The sequence below is a fragment of the Cheilinus undulatus genome, linkage group 2 (genome assembly GCF_018320785.1).
Source record: "Cheilinus undulatus linkage group 2, ASM1832078v1, whole genome shotgun sequence".
Taxonomy (NCBI): Eukaryota; Metazoa; Chordata; class Actinopteri; order Labriformes; family Labridae; genus Cheilinus; species Cheilinus undulatus.
In genome coordinates this window covers 39,640,661-39,663,472 of record NC_054866.1, presented here as the reverse complement: position 1 = coordinate 39,663,472, position 22,812 = coordinate 39,640,661, and the positions used below count along the sequence as shown (strand labels likewise).

The 22,812-nt window shown below is 40.4% G+C and overlaps 1 protein-coding gene across 3 annotated transcripts in view; it reads right to left on the bottom strand.

Annotated features, from left to right (window-relative positions):
• The window catches only part of robo1 (roundabout, axon guidance receptor, homolog 1 (Drosophila)), a 350,443-nt gene that overhangs the window by 222,368 nt on the left and 105,263 nt on the right, over positions 1 to 22,812 (bottom strand). The gene's annotated exons all lie outside the window — the stretch shown is intronic.

Genomic DNA, 22,812 nt, shown 5'->3' with positions numbered 1-22,812 from the left:
ATAAACTTTTATTCATTTTTTAAGATATATTTTTGGGCCTTTAATTCCTTTATTGGTTGAAGAGGACAGTGGATAGAAACAGAAACAGGGATGAGAGAGTTGAGGAGAGACATGCAGGAAATGGTGCCACAGGTCAGATTTGAACCCAGATTGGGACACACCTTAAACCTTAAACAAGGCCATCTGCACCCCAATGGGGTACAAACTTTTAAAAGGTCATAAATGTACTGGGGAGCTTATCCATTTTACAATTTAAAAGAAAAAATCAAACTTTAAAATTAATCTTAGAAGGTCAGGGAACTAGAGGAGGGAGGGGAGAATGGGGTGAACTTGTTCATGTTTACCTGTTAATAGACGTGCTGCTGCAGCATTTTGGATTAACTGTAAATGTGTACAGGAGGTCTGGTTTAGGTTAATATAAAGTGCACTGCAGTAGTTCAGACATGTAGAAATAAAAGCATGAATCACTCACTCAAAGTTGTTCAAAGATAAAACCGATTTAATCTTGGATAAAAGCCTCAGATTATTTAATGACAGAATTAATCTGTTAATCTAACTTAAAATCACTGTCAATTTTTATTCCAAGACTTGACACTGTGGGTTTAACATATGGTAGTAGTAGGTCCAGCTCCAAAACAGGGGCATCCTGGATTCCACCTGAGCCTAATACAATGACTTCAGTTTTACTGGGTTTTTTAAATGCAGGTATATTTGAGTATCCTCTTCGTAAAGGTGGTGTGGTACACCATACACCATGCCTTTTCAAAATCAAGCCCAGAGTGATGAGGTAGAGAGAGAAAAGAGTAGGAAATCCAGCCAGGCAGTTTTAAAATGATTTCACTGACTGCATTTTGATAAAAGATCCCTTAAAGTCAGTTAGATGTAAATATTTTTACAGTTGATTTATGCAATATAGACAAATATATAATGACTATCCCTTGAATTCACTTTTTAAAGGGTAGTCTAAAGCTGCAAGTGCTCATATTCATCTTTCCAAAACACGATGAACTTTAATATTAAAACATGAAGACAAGCTGCTTTGCATATAGCTGAGTGGTAATAACTTTAACGTCATGAATTCCTTCATTTTTCTGTGATTGCCTGTGTCACAGTTCAGTCTCCATCTGATCTAAAGTCAGGCAAACAAACAGAACAAACAGCAGGGCCTATCTCCCTCTCCCAGTCTCTCTCCTTCCATCCACAAATACACACTCCATCATTCCACCACGCATTGGTGCTTGTCAGAGAGAAACATGTGTATGCTAATTCACTGGAGCGTTCACTAACTATTCACAGCCCAATGAGAGGGTGCAGATAAACCAACTCCTGGTCTCAATATGTCTTGCCGTGATTAGAGGAGATGGAAACGAGGCACTGAGAAGATGTGTGGTGAGAATATTGCAGTAGTGCAGCCAGTTTCTCAGCACTCTTTAAAAGAAAGCTAACAATCTCTGTAGACAGGCAGATCAATACTGGCAGCTTAGGTAGCAGAGGCGGTGCATTCTCTCTGCAATATGTCCTTAGAAGTGAAAAACAGTCGGTGAGACCACAAGGGGATGGTAAAGAAGGTCTAAATCTGCAGGCTAACATGACAAGCATCACTCTTCTTTTGTTGTTCTAACATACAGTAGTTTACAGCTGGGAGTGAGGATGAAATGACTGCTAGCCTGTGGCGTGACTTTGATTCTCCTCTGTGTGACACTGGATAGGGAATACTTAGACATTTCTCAGATGTGTCAAACAATCACAAAGTATTTGTGATATCATTTTGAGTCCAGTGAACCCAAGGATCAGAGTTTCTTACATTTGTTAGTCACTAAAAAGGAATGTAAGAGAAGCTGTGAGTAAGCCAGCTCAGATTGGATCATTCCTGGTCTCATCTGTTTTTAACAGTAAGCCTTTGGCATTAGCAGGACCTTTTCTTTGTGCTAAAAGAAAGACAAATGATGTGGTAACTTGTATGGAAAGAGCTGTATTAAGTTGTTGAGTATAAGGGAGGCTTAAAGGTATAATATGATACATTCAGAGTAGGTGTCCAGTGACAGTGACACACTTAAGCATGAGTTTCTCACGCCCACTTCAGACTGGGTGCTTGGTTGTGTGAAGACTGTGAGGCCCAAAACACACCGTCACCAATCGATGCACACCCAAACAGTTGCTCCCATTATTTACAAACCCACACTGGTGGTAGCCAGACACGAATGGACGTGCTATGGCACTTTATGCCGCTACGCTTTGTTCAATCTGCTGGCCACGGCAGGCTAAGTCTTTCCATGATAGAACAGCTGTTTGGCACATCTTGGCTGCCAAAGTAGCAGCTCAGTTTGAGAGTGCAGAAGAAGAAATTTAGCACTATCTTTTATTCTTGGTGCAGAATAAGTAAGAGGCCTTGGCTGCAGGTGAAATACAACTATTATTTTAGCTTTTTTCACTAACTCAGTGGGGAAGCGAGCTCCAATGCTTTAGTTTCTGGTATCAAGTGCCTGGCCAGGCAGTGGCTGGTGGGGAGTTTGACTGCTGATAGCCCTGTTTTTTTCTATAAGTTTTACCTTAATAAATATTCCAACAATTTATTTGGTTCATTGTATAATTCAGATTATATAAAACTCAGATGAAAGCATTCTGTACAAATGAGAAGGGTTTGGCACAGAAATGCCAAACTAGGCTTTGACAAACACATGACTTAAGTTTATGAATATTTCTTTATTAGCACTTATTACTCAGCACTTATGCTGTTATTTATGTTTGGCGGTGTGGCTGTCCTGGGATCCCTCTGCCCTTCCATGAGCCTATGTAGACAGCATCAAGCAGCAACAGCACAGGCTTCCACTAAGGGTGGGAGAGCTGCACAAAAAATCCCAGAGCAGAGGAGGCATCAATGACAACAGAATGATTAAGTCAGAAGCAGAATGAAGGAGGAGCTAGGGTGGAGGAAGGTTGCAAATGCAGCTTGCAGAGTGTAGTCAGGCTGGAATGGTTAAAATCAGGCAGCCTGAGTGCAATTAGCTAATAGTGTGCTTAGAGCAAATCAGCTGGCTGTCAGCTGACAAGGGCTGGTGGGATATCAGCTGATCTCAATTTTATGGCAGGACTTGACTCTGTGGCCTGCCTGAACTAACTAACTGAACAACTAACTAATGCTATACACCTGATTTATCATTCCTGTGACATGCTCTACTGATGTGGTAACAGAAAAGTTCCACCAACAGCAGTAGTTTAGAGAAAAAACATTATGCTAATGCATTTTAGCTTTTGTCATTTATCAGGATCATCAAGAAACACACTGTAAACACATTCTACTAATGCCGACATACATATCTTCAGGAAGAATGCAAATATGGCTCGCTATTTAACATTTCCCGACAGTTTTGGCCTTGAGATGCACATGGCTCATGGGAAAAAATAGGCAAGCCTTCTATTCTCTAGATTCTCAGCATGTATCAGGTATGTGAGGTTTGGTGCTCATGCTGGCAGTCTGAAAGCTCTCACTTGTTAACATACAAGCAGAAATGAAAATACAGCACATACAGCATGGGAAGGCTCATAATCTCACCACATGCTGGCAGGTCTAATGGTTGGAAAAGTAGCGGTTCAAGTGCATAAGCAATAGACAGTAGAAAATATTTGCCCAAGTCTGACTGATGTCAGCTATTTGGTTGCTGAAGACGGCTTTTTGGTCCAAACCACGGTGGCCGCAGTATCCAAAACACCTCAAACTGACTTTAGATCAACCTAGCCATAAAGAGACGAAGCTGAGGCGGGTCTCAAGCCTCCAGACAAAACGCTACATCATGCTGGCTTGTAGTTCCCATCTGCTGTGCCCCTAGTTATGCATAAATTAGTATTTAACCTAATCAAATAAATTACATTTTTTCAACTGAAGAACTTGTGGCTTGGAAAAACATACATGAAACATAAAAAAGGTGGGAGGAAGCTCCTTTACATCATTGTGAATACACAGCTGAGAACAACAGACATGGGTAATTTGACCTCACTTTTACTGAGTGATACACTTGCTGCTTTATTAATGCTTACAATGTTGCATATTGTACCGTTAAGTTAAAGGAAATATGTGAATCACCTAGGGCTAAGTTTGACTCCAAGAAGCCAGGATCAGGATTTACAACGTAAGAACACCCTGTCTGCTCTCTGACAGGTTAAGCCATACATGTTTCCACACGGAAGTCACAGAAAGCCTTGTAAAGCAGTAAAATGACATTTTGACAATGTCTAAAGGATTTTTTTTTGACATGTTCTCATCTGAAGTACCCCTGCAGTTAAAGATCTGACTGAATATTTCTACGTATGTCTGAAAAAATGACCTCAAATTTCCCCTCCCATGCAATCCATCCAACTGTCATCCCATTAAATCAAAGCTTGTTTGCACCTGATATCCAGCCAGAGGGTGTTCTGATGATGACATAATTATAGGTTATAAGGCAATTCTCAATTTCATTATGCTTTTGCCCTAAATCATTTCAGTACAAAATCTTGCCAAAGAGATATACGCAAAAAAATATCAAGGTTATATATCAGTCAGCAGATTTATCAACTTTCTACTTTATTTACCCTCTGATAATGATAATCCCCAATAAAATGAATGATTATAGAGTGATGACACATCTCTGCATTCAGCAAAGCTGCAGAATGAGTCTTATGTGAATGTTTATAGAAATGAGTGTTTTTTTATGCTTATAATGTATTATAAAAGACCATGTAAAGTCCAATTCTGGTAAACACCGAAAGGCAGCAATTCTTCGAGATTGTCTTATTGTTTGCACAGTTTGTCATTTTTCTAGCCAATTAAAAGTTTACTTTCAGGCTTGAAGATGAAATAGTAATGATTTTATCTTGTGCCAGATATGCCCTGCAACGATCTTCTCAGGCATGATGAGTGTTTGCTCACTACAAAGCTGTAGTGTCATATGACACATGGGAAAGCTAAGGCCAGAGGCTGTGAGAAGCAGATCATAAATCCTAAAAAAGGCCAGAAATGCAACAAAAGACAAAGTGCAACTCTCCACACCTCCTGTCAAGGCCTCCCTTCTGCCACCCCTTCAGCTCATGAAATCAGCCAGATTTATTAGAGGCAGGTGACTTTCTGGATCACAGCGAGGTTATGGGCTGATGTGCTACAGTGAAGTGTATTATATTACCATCTGTTTGTGTTAAGCTTTGACACTTAAAAAAATCCAGGGCGCTTTTTCTTGAAAGGAAGGTGTTGTTTTGTCCTTGAAAGCTGAGAATGTAAAAATACAGAGCTGAATGTTCACATTTTATTGGAATGAATCCACAGCACTGTAAATCACACAAGACACCAGCAACACTTTCGTTACATTCATGTGTATGAGAGGGGGGGACCAATCCCCAGTGTCAGACATCTGGTGGTAATATGTGCAATAGTGCCTTCATGTGGTGTCAGACTATTTCTATGCACATCCAGTTTAATCCTGGAAATCTGCTGTGTTCAGAGTGCTGAAAAGATCTGTTTCCAGCATTAGAGAAAATGCTGTTCAAGTAAGTAAGCGGGCACAATAATGTGCTAACATAATTCAAAACCTAAAATAAATGCAGTGGGACAATGATCAAATGTATGCCACTTTGGATAATCACCAGCTGCATTTCTCTTCAAATCAAAGCTACAAAAAGGCTGTTCAGTATAATAACGCTGACCTTGTCTCAATCCAGATTTCCAATTAGCAAATTAATTAGAAGGGTTCATTTTAGGTTTTATGGTGCACGGCTACACTGCCAGTCTTCATTAGAGCTGATTAGTCCCACTGCCTCGGCTGGCCTCTCACTGAGTCACAAGCTGTGGGTGACTCGCTATTGTTCTGCTGCTCATAAAAGTCACTCATATATTTCTAGTTTGGCCTTCAGAGTGTAATAATATTATAGCATAGCAATTGACCAAATTCAAACAGCTGCGTCACACTCAGGGTAGGAAGCCTAAATGCTGCTTTAATGTTACTGCGGTATTCAAGGTTTTAAGTTGTATACATTCAGTTTATTTTACAATGTTATAAAATCCCCTGACTGACCAGCAATTATAACATGTATAATAAAAACTGAACCAAAGTTCAAGTTTAACATTTTAAAGCCTGTTATCGATGCTCACACAACAGCTAACATGGCTGTTGCTCTGTACCCTAGAAACCAGCCAAAACTTCATTTGATCAATTTTTTACTGTTAAGTAGACAACAATAAATATATTCCTTGCTCTCGATAATATAAACTAATGGATAGTAATGTTACCTGCTGCGACTTAGCTGACTGTAGGTTTCTGAAACAGCAAATTTGCTAACTTATTTGGACAGTTAAGTCAACAACTTCAACAACTTTCTAGCTAACAAATTTAGCCTCTTCACATCTTAGCTAAGAAGTCACAAAGTCTCAGTAAGTGATTTTAGCTTGGCAGTCATCGGTAACTCACATGAGCAAACACGGCATGCTTCTGTACTAAATACAACATTCTTTAAGTGCGCATAGTGCTTTTTTTTTAATGTATTATTTTCACCATGTGTACATCAGCCAGAACATAACATAAATATACAAACATACAAGAGTACGTTACTCAACTCCCACCAGGAATCCCACCCACTTATTCCAAGTTGTTTGAGCTAGGCAGTCTTTGAAAACTCTGTATGCTTTGGGTCATTGTCTTGCTGGAAAATAAATCATCTCCCAAGCCATAATTTTACGAATAAGATTCCTCCAGTATTTTCCTACATTTTGCAGCATTCATTTGACCCTCTACCTTTACAAGCCTTCCAGGACTGGCTACTGAGAAGCATCCCGACAGCATGATAGTGCCACCACTGTACTTCATAGTGGAGATGGTGTTTGTGGTGATGTGCAGTGTTTGGTGTCTGCCAAACTTAATGTCTTCTCTGATGGCTTAGTAAAGCACCATTTTGCTCTCATCAGACCAAATAACTCTCTTTCACTTGACCATGGAGCCCCCCAAATGCTTTTTGGAGAACTCTAGTCCAGATTTAAAAAGGACTTTTCTTCAACAGTGGCTTTTTCTTTGCCACTCCCCCATAAAGCTCTGACTGGTATAGAACCAGGGCAACAGTTGTTTTGTGCAGAGTTTCTCCCATCTCAGCTGCTGAAGCTTGTAACTCCCTCAGAGTAGTCACAGGTGTCTTGGTGGCCAATCTTACTAGTTTCTTTCTTGCACAGTCACTCAGTTTGTAAGGATGGCCTCATCTAGGCAGATTTACACCTATGCCATATTCCTTCCATTTCCTGATGGGTTTAACTGAACTCAGGGGGATGTTCAGTGCCTTGGAATTCTTTTTGTATTGATCTTCTGACTTATACTTTTCAACAACCTTTTCTCTGAGTTGCTTGATATGTTCTTTTGACTTCATGGTGTAATGGTAGCCAGGAATGCTGATTAGCCTATGACTGGACGTTCCAGACACCACCTATATACTACAATTACTTGAGACACAGTCTCTGCACTCAGGCGATCCCCATTTTACTAATTTTGAGAATGCTAGGTCCAGTTGGCTGAACCTCTGTTGAATTAGATCTGTTCCTTTTAAATCTTTCAATGTCAGTTATGTCAGTTGCGAACAATCTGGTTGCTGTCAAGTGATAAAACCAATAATTTTTTAAAAAGCCTAGCAACATGAAGGACAAATAAAATAACTGCGTTTGAGTTTCCAAGCCTTATCATGATCGTATGCCAAAAAGTATACTGGCTACATACAAATACGGTTAAAAACATCTGAAATTACGTTATTTCAGCTACATCTTAAATGTTAAAACAGGGCCCACTGGAGACTAAACAAGTGTTATTTTCTACAGTAACATGAGGCTGGCACATATGGTGAGAATGATGCTCAATTTACCACTATGAGTGTAATCTATACTTAGCCTTGGATTCTGCGCTTCCTTCTGTGAGGCCAATTGACTCTGACTTCAGTCTCAAAGAAAATCTCCCTTCTGTCTGTGTTGTGGAAACAGATGTCTTAAATATCTCCACACAGATACAAAACAGGAGCTAACAGTTAGCTAGTGTTTAGTGAGGAATGTATTTCCATCATGGCTGCGCTGATGCTGCTGGACAGAGCTGGGGATTGTTGGGTGGAAATGATGTGTGCAAAGGCTGTGTCAGCAACAGAGGGCTGCTGATGCAAAGACCGTCTCAGCCCTAACCGTGGAAGACCAACCACTGACACAGCTGGATTGAGCTAACACTGATGCTGATCTGCCACTAAGGAAGCCAAGCAGACACCCTGAATTGGAAGAGCTATTAAGCTGTTTTCCACATCTGTAGGAAAATATGCTTTTGTTTTTTCTGACATAGTTCTATCAGTGTAAAAGAGAACAAAAAGACATGCAACCCTTCAAATAAAATCTAAGTTGCTACTTTCCAGATTTCCTTCACAGTTGAGCGAGGTCTTCCATTAAAATTGTATAGAATTGCCATCTGTGATCACATCAAATTGGCCCAAGTGACAGTCACACAGCAGAGATTTCCCTGCTCCAATTTAACAAAGCAGCAGCAGCAACTCTTAGACATGATGTCCTCTGGTCAGTGGCGTGACCGAAATGTGTCTGAGACGGCATAACAGTGGGGTGTTTTGCGTGTAAGATGTTGGGCTCTCCGGAGGTGTGAGGCCTGTCCTGTAATTACCACTTCATCAGTGAAGCAAAGGAAAAAATGGAGGCCCCAGCAGATTTTCGTCTGGGATGGTAAACAGCTTGTCCCGTCTTTGCTGTGGTTGGATGGTAGGCTTTGTCTCTGTCAGCTAGACAGTCTGCGTGCCCTATATGCACGCATTTCTCTCTGACTGCCCTACAGTGTGCGTTTCAAGAAAGCAAAAGAAAGGCTGTCTCATCAGCTAAAAGCAGTAATGAAAGAGCTGACAAAGTGTGCTTTAAACTGAACTCATTCTGTCACGCTTGAATATTTTAATTCTCACTACAAAATGTGCCGATTCAACATTTATTTTAAACCATTCTTGCAGGAAGCTTTAAAGAAACCCTAACATTTCTTTTTTTTAATCAGACAGCCAACAAAACTATTCCTCTTCACATTGTAATCTCTCCACCTTTGCCTCTTTAAATCTCTTGCTCTGCACTTCTTGTCATTTTAAAAGAGGCGTGAACAAAAACATTGGCAGTCTTTTATCACTTCCCTATGAAAGAGTGTAAAATCATAAGAATAGGCTCTAAAGTTAACATTTTCTAGTCAAGATACTCCTCTACACCAACCAGTAAGATCACCAGTCTCTCCTTCTGCTCTGCTATTGCCAGCTCTCCCTTGAACCAGTATGCGCTCTTGCCTTCAGCCCATCATCACCACAACATCCACCTGCAGGATCTGACAAGGCTTTAAGTTGTTGTTTCATCACTCTACTGCATGTAAAATAAATCTGGGAAGAAGGATGAGGTTCTGCTGCTGCAATAAATATGTCTGAGCAATTGCAATGTGAGTTGTCTGACTTAACTAAAAATAATTAGACTTTTTCTAACTGCATGCAAATGTACTGATCAAAAACAACACAAAATCTGGCATGAATAAATTGTTTATTGAGAGTGGATGATGCATTTGTTACTGTTACTTACACATATGCCTTCATTTATCTGCTCTAGCTTAGCCCTGCTTTTTAGATTTGGTGGCAAAAACAAATTGTATCAATGTTTTGATGAGAATTTTTTTCACAAAAGTGCCATTCACCTCTATAAAATTTGATTTATTTTTTTGTTTTGTTCATTTTTTTCTTAATATTATTTTTGGGGGGATTGTGCCATTGTGATCAGACAGCTGAAAAGAGACAAGAAGTGGGGGGAGAGATATGCACCAACCAATTCTGGGATGAGGAATCAATCCCACAACCGGAGCATTAAGGCCTCTAGCCTCTGTATATGGGCTGAACTAAACCAACGCCCAATATATTTAAGTGTATGGATAAAGTTTTAATAGTCATTATGCATTCTCCCCCTGCAACCAATTTGTAAATCAAACTTTCCATTTAGTCTGCCATGCCACATTGTTTGAGGAGCAGCCAATCTGGACAAAAAAAATAAATAATTGAACAAGATGGCATCCACACATTAAAATATCAGCTATCCAATATTTTGCATTGTTTATGAATGTGTTCCCATGCTGTTATGTAAATGTGATTGCAAATGAGGCACAATCTGTCAACAAGAAGCAGACAGAAAGCACATAATGTTTCAGTGTCTCAGTGAACTAAAGTAACCAGCATCAGGGCTGACACAGAGTACAAAAGACAAGTCCAAATGTATCTTTCCACATTCTATGTTGCTGCATATGTGTCAGATCCAGATGTTCAAACCGGGGTCTCTTAGTGCAAACATCCGCCTGTAAAAATGACGAGGTGAAAGTGGCGTGAAAAGGGAGATAAAGAACTTCAAGGAGCAGCAGGAGTGGTAGTGTTTGATTTTTAACCTCTACAGATCTGCTTCAGCACTCAATGACTGCTGACCTCACATATCCTCAGAAGGCTGGATCCCTGTGCTTTTGCTTGGGCCCATGTCTTTCAGAGCCCTGTATTTATGAGCCATGTCTAATCACAGTGTTCACCTGTTTTTCCACTTCCTTCTGCTAAAAAGTTTCTACTGCTCTCATACTTTGTCACAAATGAATTTTTTTCAAACAAGAATGCTACAAACACCAGAGGTCATGGTGTCTAAGTGGAAAACCCATAGAAAAATTAAATCAGTAATTGCTATATAAATGTTTGGTAACCACAAACAGGCTTGGATGATGCGTTATTAGATGTCACCTTATGTAAATATGAAACAAGAATATTCTTAGCTTATTTATAGTTTTTGTTTTTCAGATTAAGTGAAGGAAATATATTGAGTTCGTACGCAGATCATGGCAGAATGCACCACTACCTAAGCTATACCTAACTTTAGTCTTAAACTGTCTGGCATGTAAAACATGACATGTGTCTGTATGAATAACCCCACACTCTCTATTTACGTAGCACTGTAGAGCATTCGCCATTTTGTTGTGTCCAAATTAGGACTGAGCATGATCAGTGCCTATGCCTACATCTGATTCATTGCAAAATGCAATGTAAAAAGTAGTGTACAATCAAAGGTCACTAACCTAGCCTAGCAGTTCATTCCTGCATGCATTGGAGTGCAAAAGCTTTGGAGAGTTTGAGCATGATGTTTGTCTGCATGGAAAAGCACAAGCAAAAACTAGAAGCTGTTATACACCTCATAATAACTACAGTATTAAGTACAGCATTATCAAAGCATTAGTAAAGCACTGGAAAATACTTAAATCATTAGAGTTACATTTGAAAACCCCATCACCTAACATGCCAGATAGACTGTTTCAAATATATCCAGTACATGGACATGTATTACTTTCATCTGAGAAACCTCCTGTGCAAAGCATTTTTATTTAAAAAATAATTCTGAAGCTGATTGGATGAGTAATCTGTCCTTCACATTCATTATGGATGACAAAACAAAATGAGGTCTACAGGCTAGCGATGCCATAGTTTTTGTCAGTAGCTAAAATTCCTGCCCAGGGCAGCTGGAAGAGATGATAATAAAGACACGTCCAGTTCTGCTTCATCTGAGCTAGCTGCTCCACCCACAGTTGTTGAATATACTGACTCACACTGTAACTAGCCGACTACCGACTTGATCTCCTCAAACAACGCTGATTGTCTTGGTCAATTTTCATACCTGGCACAAACGTGTCAGATTGGCGCTTTGCAAGACTGTCATGGAGTCTGGCTAATCCATCTGCTTTGCAAAGATTAGTTACCCTAACCCTAAAGGCTCATTTATGGTCTATGTCTAAAACACTTATGGACACAGAAGGAGCGCTCCACCTCTACATTCTTTTGGTCCATATTTCTGCATATATACACATATGATGTTAGCTTAGCAGACAACTACCATTGAACAGCTGGGTGGAGGATTGGCTTAAAAATTATTAGAAAATTTTTAAGGCTTTACTAATGCTTAACAGTGTTCATATCATTATTCATAAATCATCCCTGGATTGCTGCACATCTTAATTAAGCCATAACAATAATGTCACTATCTGCATCCAAAAAGGAGTAAAAATGGAAGTTTATTTATTTATAAAATTTACTTCCAATTAGGTCCTCTTCAAGGACCTCCCCATGTACAGGGGATATACGGTATGTATGCATAGGGGATAATAATTGACAGTGCAATTTTGGACCCAACCATGCAGTTTCTTCATTATTTCTCAGTGCCTAAAACAGGAGCATCCTGCAACTGTTGGAATAATTTAGGGAATGAGCATAAAACTTTTAGACTGATGAATACTTTATTGATTTCAAAGGAAATTCATTTAAAGTAATACAAGAAGATCTGACATTGTAAATTTTAACATTCATGAGAAAGCAAAGAAAAAAAAAAGTTTCTGATCTGATCCTTATGGGAATCATCCAAAGCATGCATTCCTTAAAAATTCATGTTAAATTACTACTTACATGCCTGCTAAGCTCTACTGAATCAGGAGAACTTTCTCTTGGCTTTGTGTGCATGCTTTTGTCTGTCTGGACTCCGTCTGGCCTCTGACCTAAACCGCAGGATCCGCACAGTTCATTAAGAACCAAACATTCACTTCAGCTCCACCAGAGTGTATGTGACTGTTGCCATCTATTGGATGCATGAGTCCATATCCCTACATAACTGTAGGGAAAATAAAGCATGATAGTTTAAGCTACAGATGAAATGTAACTGTATTAGTACAGTTCCTAACTGAGAATGTAGGCTCTCTGGGTGATCTTAATGATGCAGGCAAATGAAGCCACAAACCATGCAGTATACAGCCAGAACATTTTAACACTACACTGTCTGTCATCAGCAGTCTTATATTGTGTTTTACAAACCACACATGCTCTCAGTACTATATGGAGTTACATCTAAATGTCTGTCTTGCAGGCTTTCTGCAGAAAAAACATTAGAAACGGAGTCCATGGAAAATGGCCCGTGATATATCTGAAATAAATAAGTGCCTGGTACTTTGATTGAATTCAAAGAGTCAGCCTGTGAAATTTGCGAGGCTTCTATTAGCATCCAGAGCAGAGTAAATCAGCCGTAAACTCTCTAATCTTCCTCATCCATCATAAGGACAAAGCTGTGTTAGAAAGGAAACAAAACCTCAGCTCACAACACCAGACTGGAGGTCTACAATCTGGACCAGGGCTCATATTTATGCATGAATTTGGTAAATACACTGTATTAATAATGAATGACGATGTCATTTTAAAAGAGGGTCATCCATCTGCCGTCAGGAAAGCGTCTGACTTTCATCTTTAAACTTGAAATGTTGAAAGCGCTGCGAAGGAGAAGATGTGAAAAGCGGGGAGGAAAGTCTCAAATGATAAGGGAAGGATTTCACAGAGGGACATATCTGAGTTGCACGGACTCGAGGAGACAAGTTGCCACTAAAAATAGATGGTGTGATATTTTATTTATCATGCGCGCACGCTTACACAAACACACACAGCGTGCACACAAACACGCTCAGATTCTGGTTTACATATTAGTCCTGCTGTGGGTTCATGTGCTGGCCAGAGTGCGTGTGTCTGCGTATGTGTGTTTTATGTCAGAGATGGAGTATGTGTGCCTTAAAGTGCTCAGTCAGACAGAAGAGCAGGGCCTCACAGTCTGACTCCAGATTTAGTCTCAGGTAGCAAATAATAGCAGGTGACATTACTTCTTAAATCAGCAGGCTGCCTTCATGCATATCACTGTATTCTTAGTGCTACCAAATGGAACTTTTGTGTGCAGACTGCAGCGTGACACAGAAGACGAGACACATTATTTAAGGAAGCAAGCGAATACTTGAGTGATAATAACAGATAAGCAGATTATTTATTCACTGGATAAGGTAAAGGAAGAGACAACGGGAACATGACACTGGTGATTCGATCTAAACAGTGTCAGAGGCAGTGGAAGAAAGAAGAAAACACAGTGTTTTCCTTAAATTTCATACTGACATCAACTGTGCATTCTGTGCATTCTGTCACCTATGCACTCCCATAACCCCTGTGGTACTGTTGTCCCATTAAACATTTCCAAGTTGGGTAGAGAAGTGGAGGTGGGCTGTTCAGGTTAGCCCACCTCTACTGCTTACTTCATGAGCTCAGTTGTTCAGTAAAAATGCATGCTGTAAGATTTGTTTAATGAACAGTCACCCGCTGTCTTCATTTCATGGATGAATTTTACAATGAGGGAGAAAAGCAGTTAAAAGTAAGGCTGTCACCTCCGTATATAATGTCTGTCTGATAAAAACACATACATGTATTGCTTGCCTAAGGCTGAAACCTTGTATCTCCAATTTTTATGATTTCCATTTTTTTTTCATAACTTAGTGTTGTTGGTCAACCTTTACAACTGCCTTACACCTACTTAAAGTGAGGGCGCCTGTAATGCTCTGCTACTTCAAAAATTTGTCAGAGTGCCAATCTAATATAATCAAGGCAACTTACACCCTTATACTGTTATTCTGTTTTTGGCCAAAGCTTTTTCTCTCTCACCCTCTTTAATTCTTTTATGCCCATTGGCTCTGTGTTGGTTGTGTGATAAATGGTATGTATACACTGGGCGTAAAATGAGTAATTGCTGCAGCTGGAATTTCATATATATGTTGCATGCTTGGATTTGTTGTTCAAATGATAAATAAGTTTTAAAAAGTAGGGCTTTCAGCATTAATTCATCATAATAGTGACGCAAGTAAGGTCCATCAGGTCAGGTCAGGTGTGGGAGCATATGCTGGTTTGGCATTTCACCTTGTCAAACTTGATTCTGTACTGCTCTGGCCTCCTGATCACCATCATCCAGGCCTGCTCCAAACCCATGCCCCATCTCTCCAGGTATCCTCCCAGCTGACCCCTCCATGTCCCCAGCTGTCTCCTACCAAGGTCTGATCCAACCCATTGTCTTCCTTTCTTTTTAATTAGCATAAAATAGAATTAATTTCTTCATTTAAGCCATTGCAACAATAATTTAAAGAAATGAATAAATAAATACATAATAAATAAATAATAATCATAGTAATAGTAATAAAAATGATGATAACAATAATAATAATAAAAGCACGCCACAAGGCCTGACTGTTTCAATTTACTTTCAAAAACTCACAGACAGCTTCATGGACAAGTCAACCTTTTTACTGTTCCTGTATTTCATGGAGACCCCCCTCCCCGTGGTGAAATATACATCCAGCACATTTAAGTTTTAAGAGGAGTTGCATATGACAAAAGAAACACACTCATCACAAGTTCAACATTAAGCATGGTTAAATGAATCTTTCTTGTCTCTGCAAACAAAAAACACCCAATAAGGTTTTAATCTAATTGGCAGATTTGATACAGTGGCAAAAAACTTGCATGTTTAACTTCAAGTAGCTATGCAACATCATTTCAATAACTCAGGAGTCATGTTTGTGGCCAGCTGGCAAATCTAGGTCAGATATTTACACTCCAAAAATTTCCTGAGGAAAAAATCTGGATCTTCAAGAGCTAAACATTCCAGTATTTTTTTTAACATGGTTTTCTTCATCTGGGTACAACCTTTACTAAGTGAAGACTACAAAAAAAGAAGAGAGATTTAGGGCTACAAAACCAATCTGATTAAAATAAAAGGACTTTTTTCAGTCACTATTAATACAAAAATGTTGATAATTGTAGATTTCAGTTGAAAACATCCACTGAGCATTTAGAGTTTTTGGTACAACATGGTACAGACTTTGAGCCCCAAATCAAACCATGGATCTATTACACTTGCTGAAACAAACCCCAAACATGATGCAGTAAAGTTGACTGACAGGGGGAATGTACATGTGAGAGAAGGCTGCAACAGAGTCAAGGTTGAGGATTAGAGATTAAAAAAACACTGACCCACAAAGCAATGCCCAAGCTGTAAGCAGTAAATTCTAGAAACTTTACTGAAACAGCCTGTCCTATATTTCATCACCGTTCCAAATCAAACTTTGAAAAGTTTTTTTCCGAGGAATGCACAAAGATTTTTGTGTGAGAACAGCTCACAGTAGTGGTGCAGGTTTTTGCAAATGTATGAGTTGCTTTCAACTTTTTGTCTCTCAGCACAATCCTTTCCTTTATAAAGACAGCTCCAAACAGTGAATGCACAGAAGCATGCAAAACTGCAGATGGATGACTATAAAATGAAAATACAAGGGTCATTCTGATACAAGACTTGCAAAACTTTTAAAACCATATATAAAATCATATATATACACCAATTCTGATGCCACAGCAACAAAAAATATGCCAGAGGCTACCAGATTCATGTAGTTAAATTTTTTTTTTAAATCAAAAATATCTATTTCCTGCACACTGTCTTTATTGACAACTTGCATTAGCAACAGTGCATTATTCCAGTTTAGACAGAATCATCTCATCTGCTGCTTGTCTAAGGGAAACATAAATGCAACTTTAGAGTTAAAGCTGAATGGACGAAATGTCAACCTGAGAATTTAAACAGACCCCCACTGCCTTCTCTGTTGTTTTCTCTTTCTATCTCTTAAACCAGTGGTTCTCAAACTGGGGTCTCAGGACCCCTGGGGGTCCATGAGCCACAGCTTGGGGGTCTGCAAAATAATTCAAAAAAATTATTCAAGTAATGCCATGTCATTAAAAAGTAAATAACTACATACAGGAACCATAAAACAACCATACTAAACCAATGACTTCCACATAGGTCAGCTTTGGGCCAATAAAAACTCAGATATGATTGCAACATATCAGGTAAATCTTTAAAACGTCAAGCATCAGCTGGCAGGAAGTCAAGCTTAGTGGGCGGGCTGTTAGGTTGATCCAAAGTTCGGCTGAGACAGCGATTTCAATATGGAAGCCGCCACGGATTGACTTCAAAGCAATTTGAGTCCGCCTATTGTAAGCAGATGGCTGACGTCACACAGGGTTTATCCAGTTCTTTCTAGTGTATGGCCTGACCTCATAAATGGTCTACAGAATGAATGGGCACAATTTCCCAGAGAAACACTCCAAGATCTTGTGAAAAGCCTTCCAAGAAGAGTGAAGGCTGTTACAGCTGAAAAGAGGGAAGAGGGGACTTTATATTAAGATCATGCATCTGAATAAAGTATAATTGCCTTTTATGTTGGTGTAATGATCAGACAGCTGAATACTTTTTTCCATGTAATGTACATCTGCTGACACCATAGTTGGCTTTTCAAGCTATAATGCCAGTAACACTGTGCATTCCCACTCAAAATAAATCTATCATTTTATGGTAGCAATGTATTAAACAACAACATTAACCGATCTTTATAAAGGCAAATAAAAACAAGCGTTAGAGGTTATTTCTTTTTGAGAAGCAAATCTAAAAATCCTCTCAATTGTTCCGCTCAATGAGACTCATCTCTGAGCTGTATTGAGTTGAACAGTAGGGTGGTAAAACACAGGGATGTGTAGCTAAATATAACCCCAAACTCAAGGCATCACTGTCATTGCCATCCAAACCTATAAAGGATATCACTTTTCATGCCACCCTGGGACCAGCTCCTGTCTCCTTGGGAAGTCAAGTGACCTGCTTTACGTTGACTTAGTGCCTCTTCCATCCCATTGCAGTCATTTAATCTTGGAACAGTATCAAGATAGCGATCTCCCTTTAACCTCCACAGAGGGGACAGGCACAAGGGTACAAACTCCCCTCTTCATCACTCAGCGTCGAGCGGTGGTGGCATGCCAAACAATCCCATTAGCCTCCAGCCAAAAGCTGGGGGTAAAGCAGCAGCAGATACAGTAAGTCCTGAATCAAACCACAACTATGCTCATTAGGACATCCTCTCTCCTCCTGACATCCATGCACTCATGTGTCAGCATGTATAATGAACTCTCAGAGCTGCTCCCGGCTTTTACTCAGAGGAAATAGGCTGCAGCATCCCTCTGAGTAGCTTTTTACAACTCAACACTGATCAATTAATGACTACGAATGAGCCCCTATGAGATATTCATGCAGGAATATTAGAGTGATGCTTCGAGAGAGAGAGAGGGATAATAAACTGTGTGAACTGCAACTCACAGCAAATGCAACAACCAGGAGGCACTCTCGCAGTCATATTGATACCTCTTAAAGCTGGCCGAGGTCACTGGCCTCATATAGACGATTTATTTTTCACTCTCATATCCAGGTGCCGCAGAGAAATGAGCTGAGACTCAAACAGCAACCGGAGTAATCAAAGTGGCACACAATGTTTACTGCTTCCCAGATCTCACTCTGTCAGCAGGGAACGTAAAAGAAGAGTAAAAGAAAGGGCAAGGAAGAAGAGATATCTCACTCTGTTGTTTATTTAAGAGCAAGAGGAAAAGGAAAGAAGAGAGCAAAGAGGAACAGGGTGAGAAGGAGGAGGAGTTACTCACGGCTCCTGTCACCCTTCCACCTCCAGCTCCCCTTGTGCTTCACCGAGCCCTCCCCGGGCACGCAGACCACACTCAGCACCTCCACCAGGACGACCAGGAGCAGCAGGGGAATCCGCCCGCCAGCCATGCCGGCCTCTGGAGCTCTCATCAGGGCTACAGCAGAGAGTCGAGGAGGTCCATGGGGAGTACTGTCCCACACTCAGTCATATCTCCCACAGCTGTGTGGACACTTCAAAAACAACAACACCACCTCCTCCTCCTTTCGCCCAGCTTCCCTTGGAGCGTTAGCCTCCGGGCCACGACTCTGACGCCCCTGCAGGGTCACACACTCACCAAATACAGTCCTCCTCTTCTTCCTGGGGGGGTTGGAGTTATCCTTCTGAGGGCAAAAGCTGCACGAGTTGACTGTAATTCCAGCATGGGCAGACAGGCAAGCAAGCCTGGATTTGTAGGGCTTCAGTTTGAAATATTGATCTGATCCTTTCCCCTCTTCTTCAGTATCTTCTTGAGTATTTTTTGGTGAAATCCTGGACCCAAGCTCAGTGGTAACAGCTCCCACAAGCAGAGATAGCACAGGAAGAAACTGTTTCCCTGTCTTGCAGAGCAGAAGTTGTTGTGGTCACAGTGTGGACCGCTGACACTGACGGTGACACATCACTGATCCGGCAGCGACAGCAAACTCCCGTCACCCGCATCAGGCAGTGACTGAATGGGCGACTGTGTCCAGGAGTGTAAATGCAAGTGTGTCCTCCTCCTCCCCCCTCTCCCTCTCTCTCTCTCTCTTCTCTTTTCATCCACCTCACACTCGTCTCAGATCACATGAGCCCGTGTTGATATGATAATAAGGAATAAATCACAGAGATAGTTCACTTCAGAGCAGCCTTGACTTTGTCAAAAGAGCGTCTGACAGCGAGAGAGGAGGAAGAGGGAGAGCGAGCATCTACAGAGGAAGGAAGGGAGGGGGAGAGGGAGCTGTGGAGGAGAGAGACTCAGTGAGAGGAGCATGGGGGGTGTAAGTAGCAGTTTCTCAAGTGCAATAGCTCTTGTGCTTTTGATGCTTGTTCATGAGTATCTTCATCGCTGATATGCCTAAGCTTGTCTGAGCTCAACCGTTTTTACCTGAGTTGTTTGTGTGTTTGTGTGTGTGCTACCTGAAGCAGGGCTACTGTAACCTAATGCTTTCCCAGATTCAAAAGAAAATAACTGTGGCACCCACATGCACAAGCAACCGACGTGTCCCACATGCACCTGTACTGACAGGCACGCAGACCAGTCTGACTGGTGTTCATTTGTGTGACAGTTCAGTGGTAATTGTTGCAAATTAATACCTACCACAGAGTTTAGAAAAGATGTTGGAACAATTTCAGCTTTTAGAAACAGTTGAAAAATTACAGGTGAGTCATCCTACACAGGATATCATAGTTTGTTTTAAGACTGTGAAAGAAAAACTAAGCAACTGGTTTCTGAACACGCTATAGATGTAAAAGATAAATGAGCTTGAGCATGCACTTGTCTGACTACCCTTAACCATTCACATCCATTCACTCCACATTTGCACAATGATAGTAAAAGCTGTTAAACTATATGCACAAAAGTATTTGGCCACACCTGTTACTAACTGGATTAAGGTATTTCCAAAAGACACGTTGCCACAGGTGTATAAAATCAAGTACCTAGCCATGCAGTCTCCATTTGCAAACATCTGTGGTGCTCAACCATATTTCTTTCACAAAACAAGAGCAAAGAACCACACTGAAAGCTTCTCTTTCTAAACAATACGTTTACGCACATCTCCCAATAATCTTCGTCATGAATTTTACACTGGCACTTTAGTAGCGTATAGCTTAGCTTAGCTTAGCTTAGCTTAACCCTGGAGCAGTGCATGTCAACTACCTCAATTTATCTTGTCGCTCTGATTGGCCCGTAATGATTTTGGCAGACAGAATGTTTGTCCACTCACCTTCTAAGACTTTTTTTAAAGTCCTGCCCTTCCTGAACGCTTTCTATGGGAGGTTTCCCAGATGAATGTAAGATATATAAATGCAATGGAGATATGAAACAGTCTTCTGGCGTGTCAGGTTACATTACTACATGTCACCAAATGTAAATCTTCATGTATAGTATTATAAGTCACTAATCGTGCATCTTCCTGGGAGTTACTGAGTGCCTTTTTCTTGAAGGTTCCTCTGATCACTGCTGTGGACTCAACAACTACAACTATTAATATAAGCTCCAGCTCACTATCAGTATTTTACCTTATACCTTTAATACACCCATTTTTCATCATCACCATAAATGCTAATACTACTCTCAGACTTTGTTAGCTTCATGACTGGCATAAGGCTATAAATCTAGCTTTTTCATTGTTGTTCTGTTTGTTTATCTCAGTGTGTCCCTCAATTTCTGCATCTCCCATGACAGAGAACTCTGCAACTTGAGTCTGGTTCTGCTCAAGGTTTCTGCCTGTTAAAAGCAGTTTTTCCGTTGCTGCTGTAACTTTGCTGAATGTTGCAAAGGGGTGCTCATGTTGGCTTAGTGTTGGTCCTCTGCAGTTAAAACAGAGAGTATGGTCTAGATCTGTAAGTCTTAAGATAACATTTTAATGTATTTGTAGCACAAAAATGCAGATTTGTTGTCTGACTAAAAAACACATTGATAAATAATTGGTGGCTTTATACTGACTTAAAATATTAACAGATGACAAAGCATTTCACATTTGTTATGAGTCTTATTTAGGCTATTTCTTGCTTTTCCTATGAATTAATGCCACTGAATCAGACTAAAAGTAAGAGTAGCTTTAAACAACTCAAGGCTGATTTTGATAAACTATACAATGGGAATGTAAAACACCAAAATGTCGATAGAGATTGAAGTGGATGTATATTCTGTATTGAAAAAAACCTTGCAAAAACCTTGTTCTAGGGGAATAAAAGGACCTAAATTCACCAACAAATGACCTCATCATCCTGTCATTAGAGAGTCTTACAGCTGCACATCACTGTGTTTAAAGTGTAAACACACAGAGCAATATAGGCATAGGCTCTGATGAGCACACACACACAAGTGCACAAACCACAAAGCCTATTTTGGTGAAAAACAAGCTCAGCAAGTCTGGGTTTAGAGTTACACTGCTCGTTTCCTCTGCCTGCACTGTAAGGATGCAGGTGAAACAGGTTAACATGGGAAACTGGAGGTGTCAGCAGCACCCCCCAATGCCCTCCACCCTGTCTCTCTCATTTGCCCTTCATTAGTGTTGTGAAAAATGGCAAGTGTAAACCTCTCTAAACTAGCACACTGTAGAATAAATGGCAATCTACCAGGTTCAAGGTCAGTCTGTGTGCTGGCTCACTTGCTGAACACTAACAAGGTGTTACAAAAATAGTGTCAGTCTACATATGTGTTCAAATTAAGCCTGGCAACATGATGCTCTTATTTTGTTGATAATGTGGACAATGCTCTACCCTAGAGTCTCTATTTGTCAGTCATGTAATCCTGATGAAGTGCCCCTTTAGGAGCACGCTCCTGGAGATGTAATTAATCACATTACATTAGCCACTGATGGAAGTCTGATTAAAACAGCTCTCTAATGATTAGGCCCCTGGAATAATTACCACTGCAGAGAGGACAGGCCACTTCAGCCCCTTAGGACGCCAATCTAACATGGCTTCTACCTGCAAAATGTCACGGCTAATGCCAACTGCTTAGTGACTCAGACAATGTATGGCTAGTTCTGTGCAGGGAGAATAGATTGGCTGGCAAGTTAGAACAAAGGCCACATTTATTTGCTGTCTACGGGTAGCCTAATGTGTATATTTGTTGATATGAAGCCTGAGAAACAGATTAGCCTCATGTTTGCTCAGAGCCAGCGGGTAACACAGGTAGATACCATGCTTGGAAAAACAGAGGAATAACTTGCTGTGACAAAAATAGATATGTTGATGAAAGATTACCACTTCAGCTCTTGGTACAGGCAATATAGATTTAGGTAATCTTTTGTGCTTTAGAAGAAAAGAGGCAAGAACCAACAAGTGTTACAGGTATTGTGGAGACATGTTATTGTACCCCTGCTAAACTGAGCACATCCAAAGCTGATTCGCAAAGAAATATTGCCAAGTCATTTTTACTTTCCAAATTCAATTGTTCAAAGTTCAAATGAAGGTCATTTTCAAAAACCTAACTGAAAGGCAACAGGCAGATATTTGTAATGATATAAATCTTCATGTGCACAAGTTTCAGGCATGTAGGGTGCTAAGGATTCATCATGAGGCTTGATGTGCCACAACAAGCGGCTGAGAGGGGGCAGGGACAATCTCGACACGTTGACATGTGTGTCGCTTATCAGCCATGGTCAAGCTGGACGGCATCTCTTTTGTCTGGACCTCTTTACTCCTTTCTTACTCTCCACATCCACCCCTT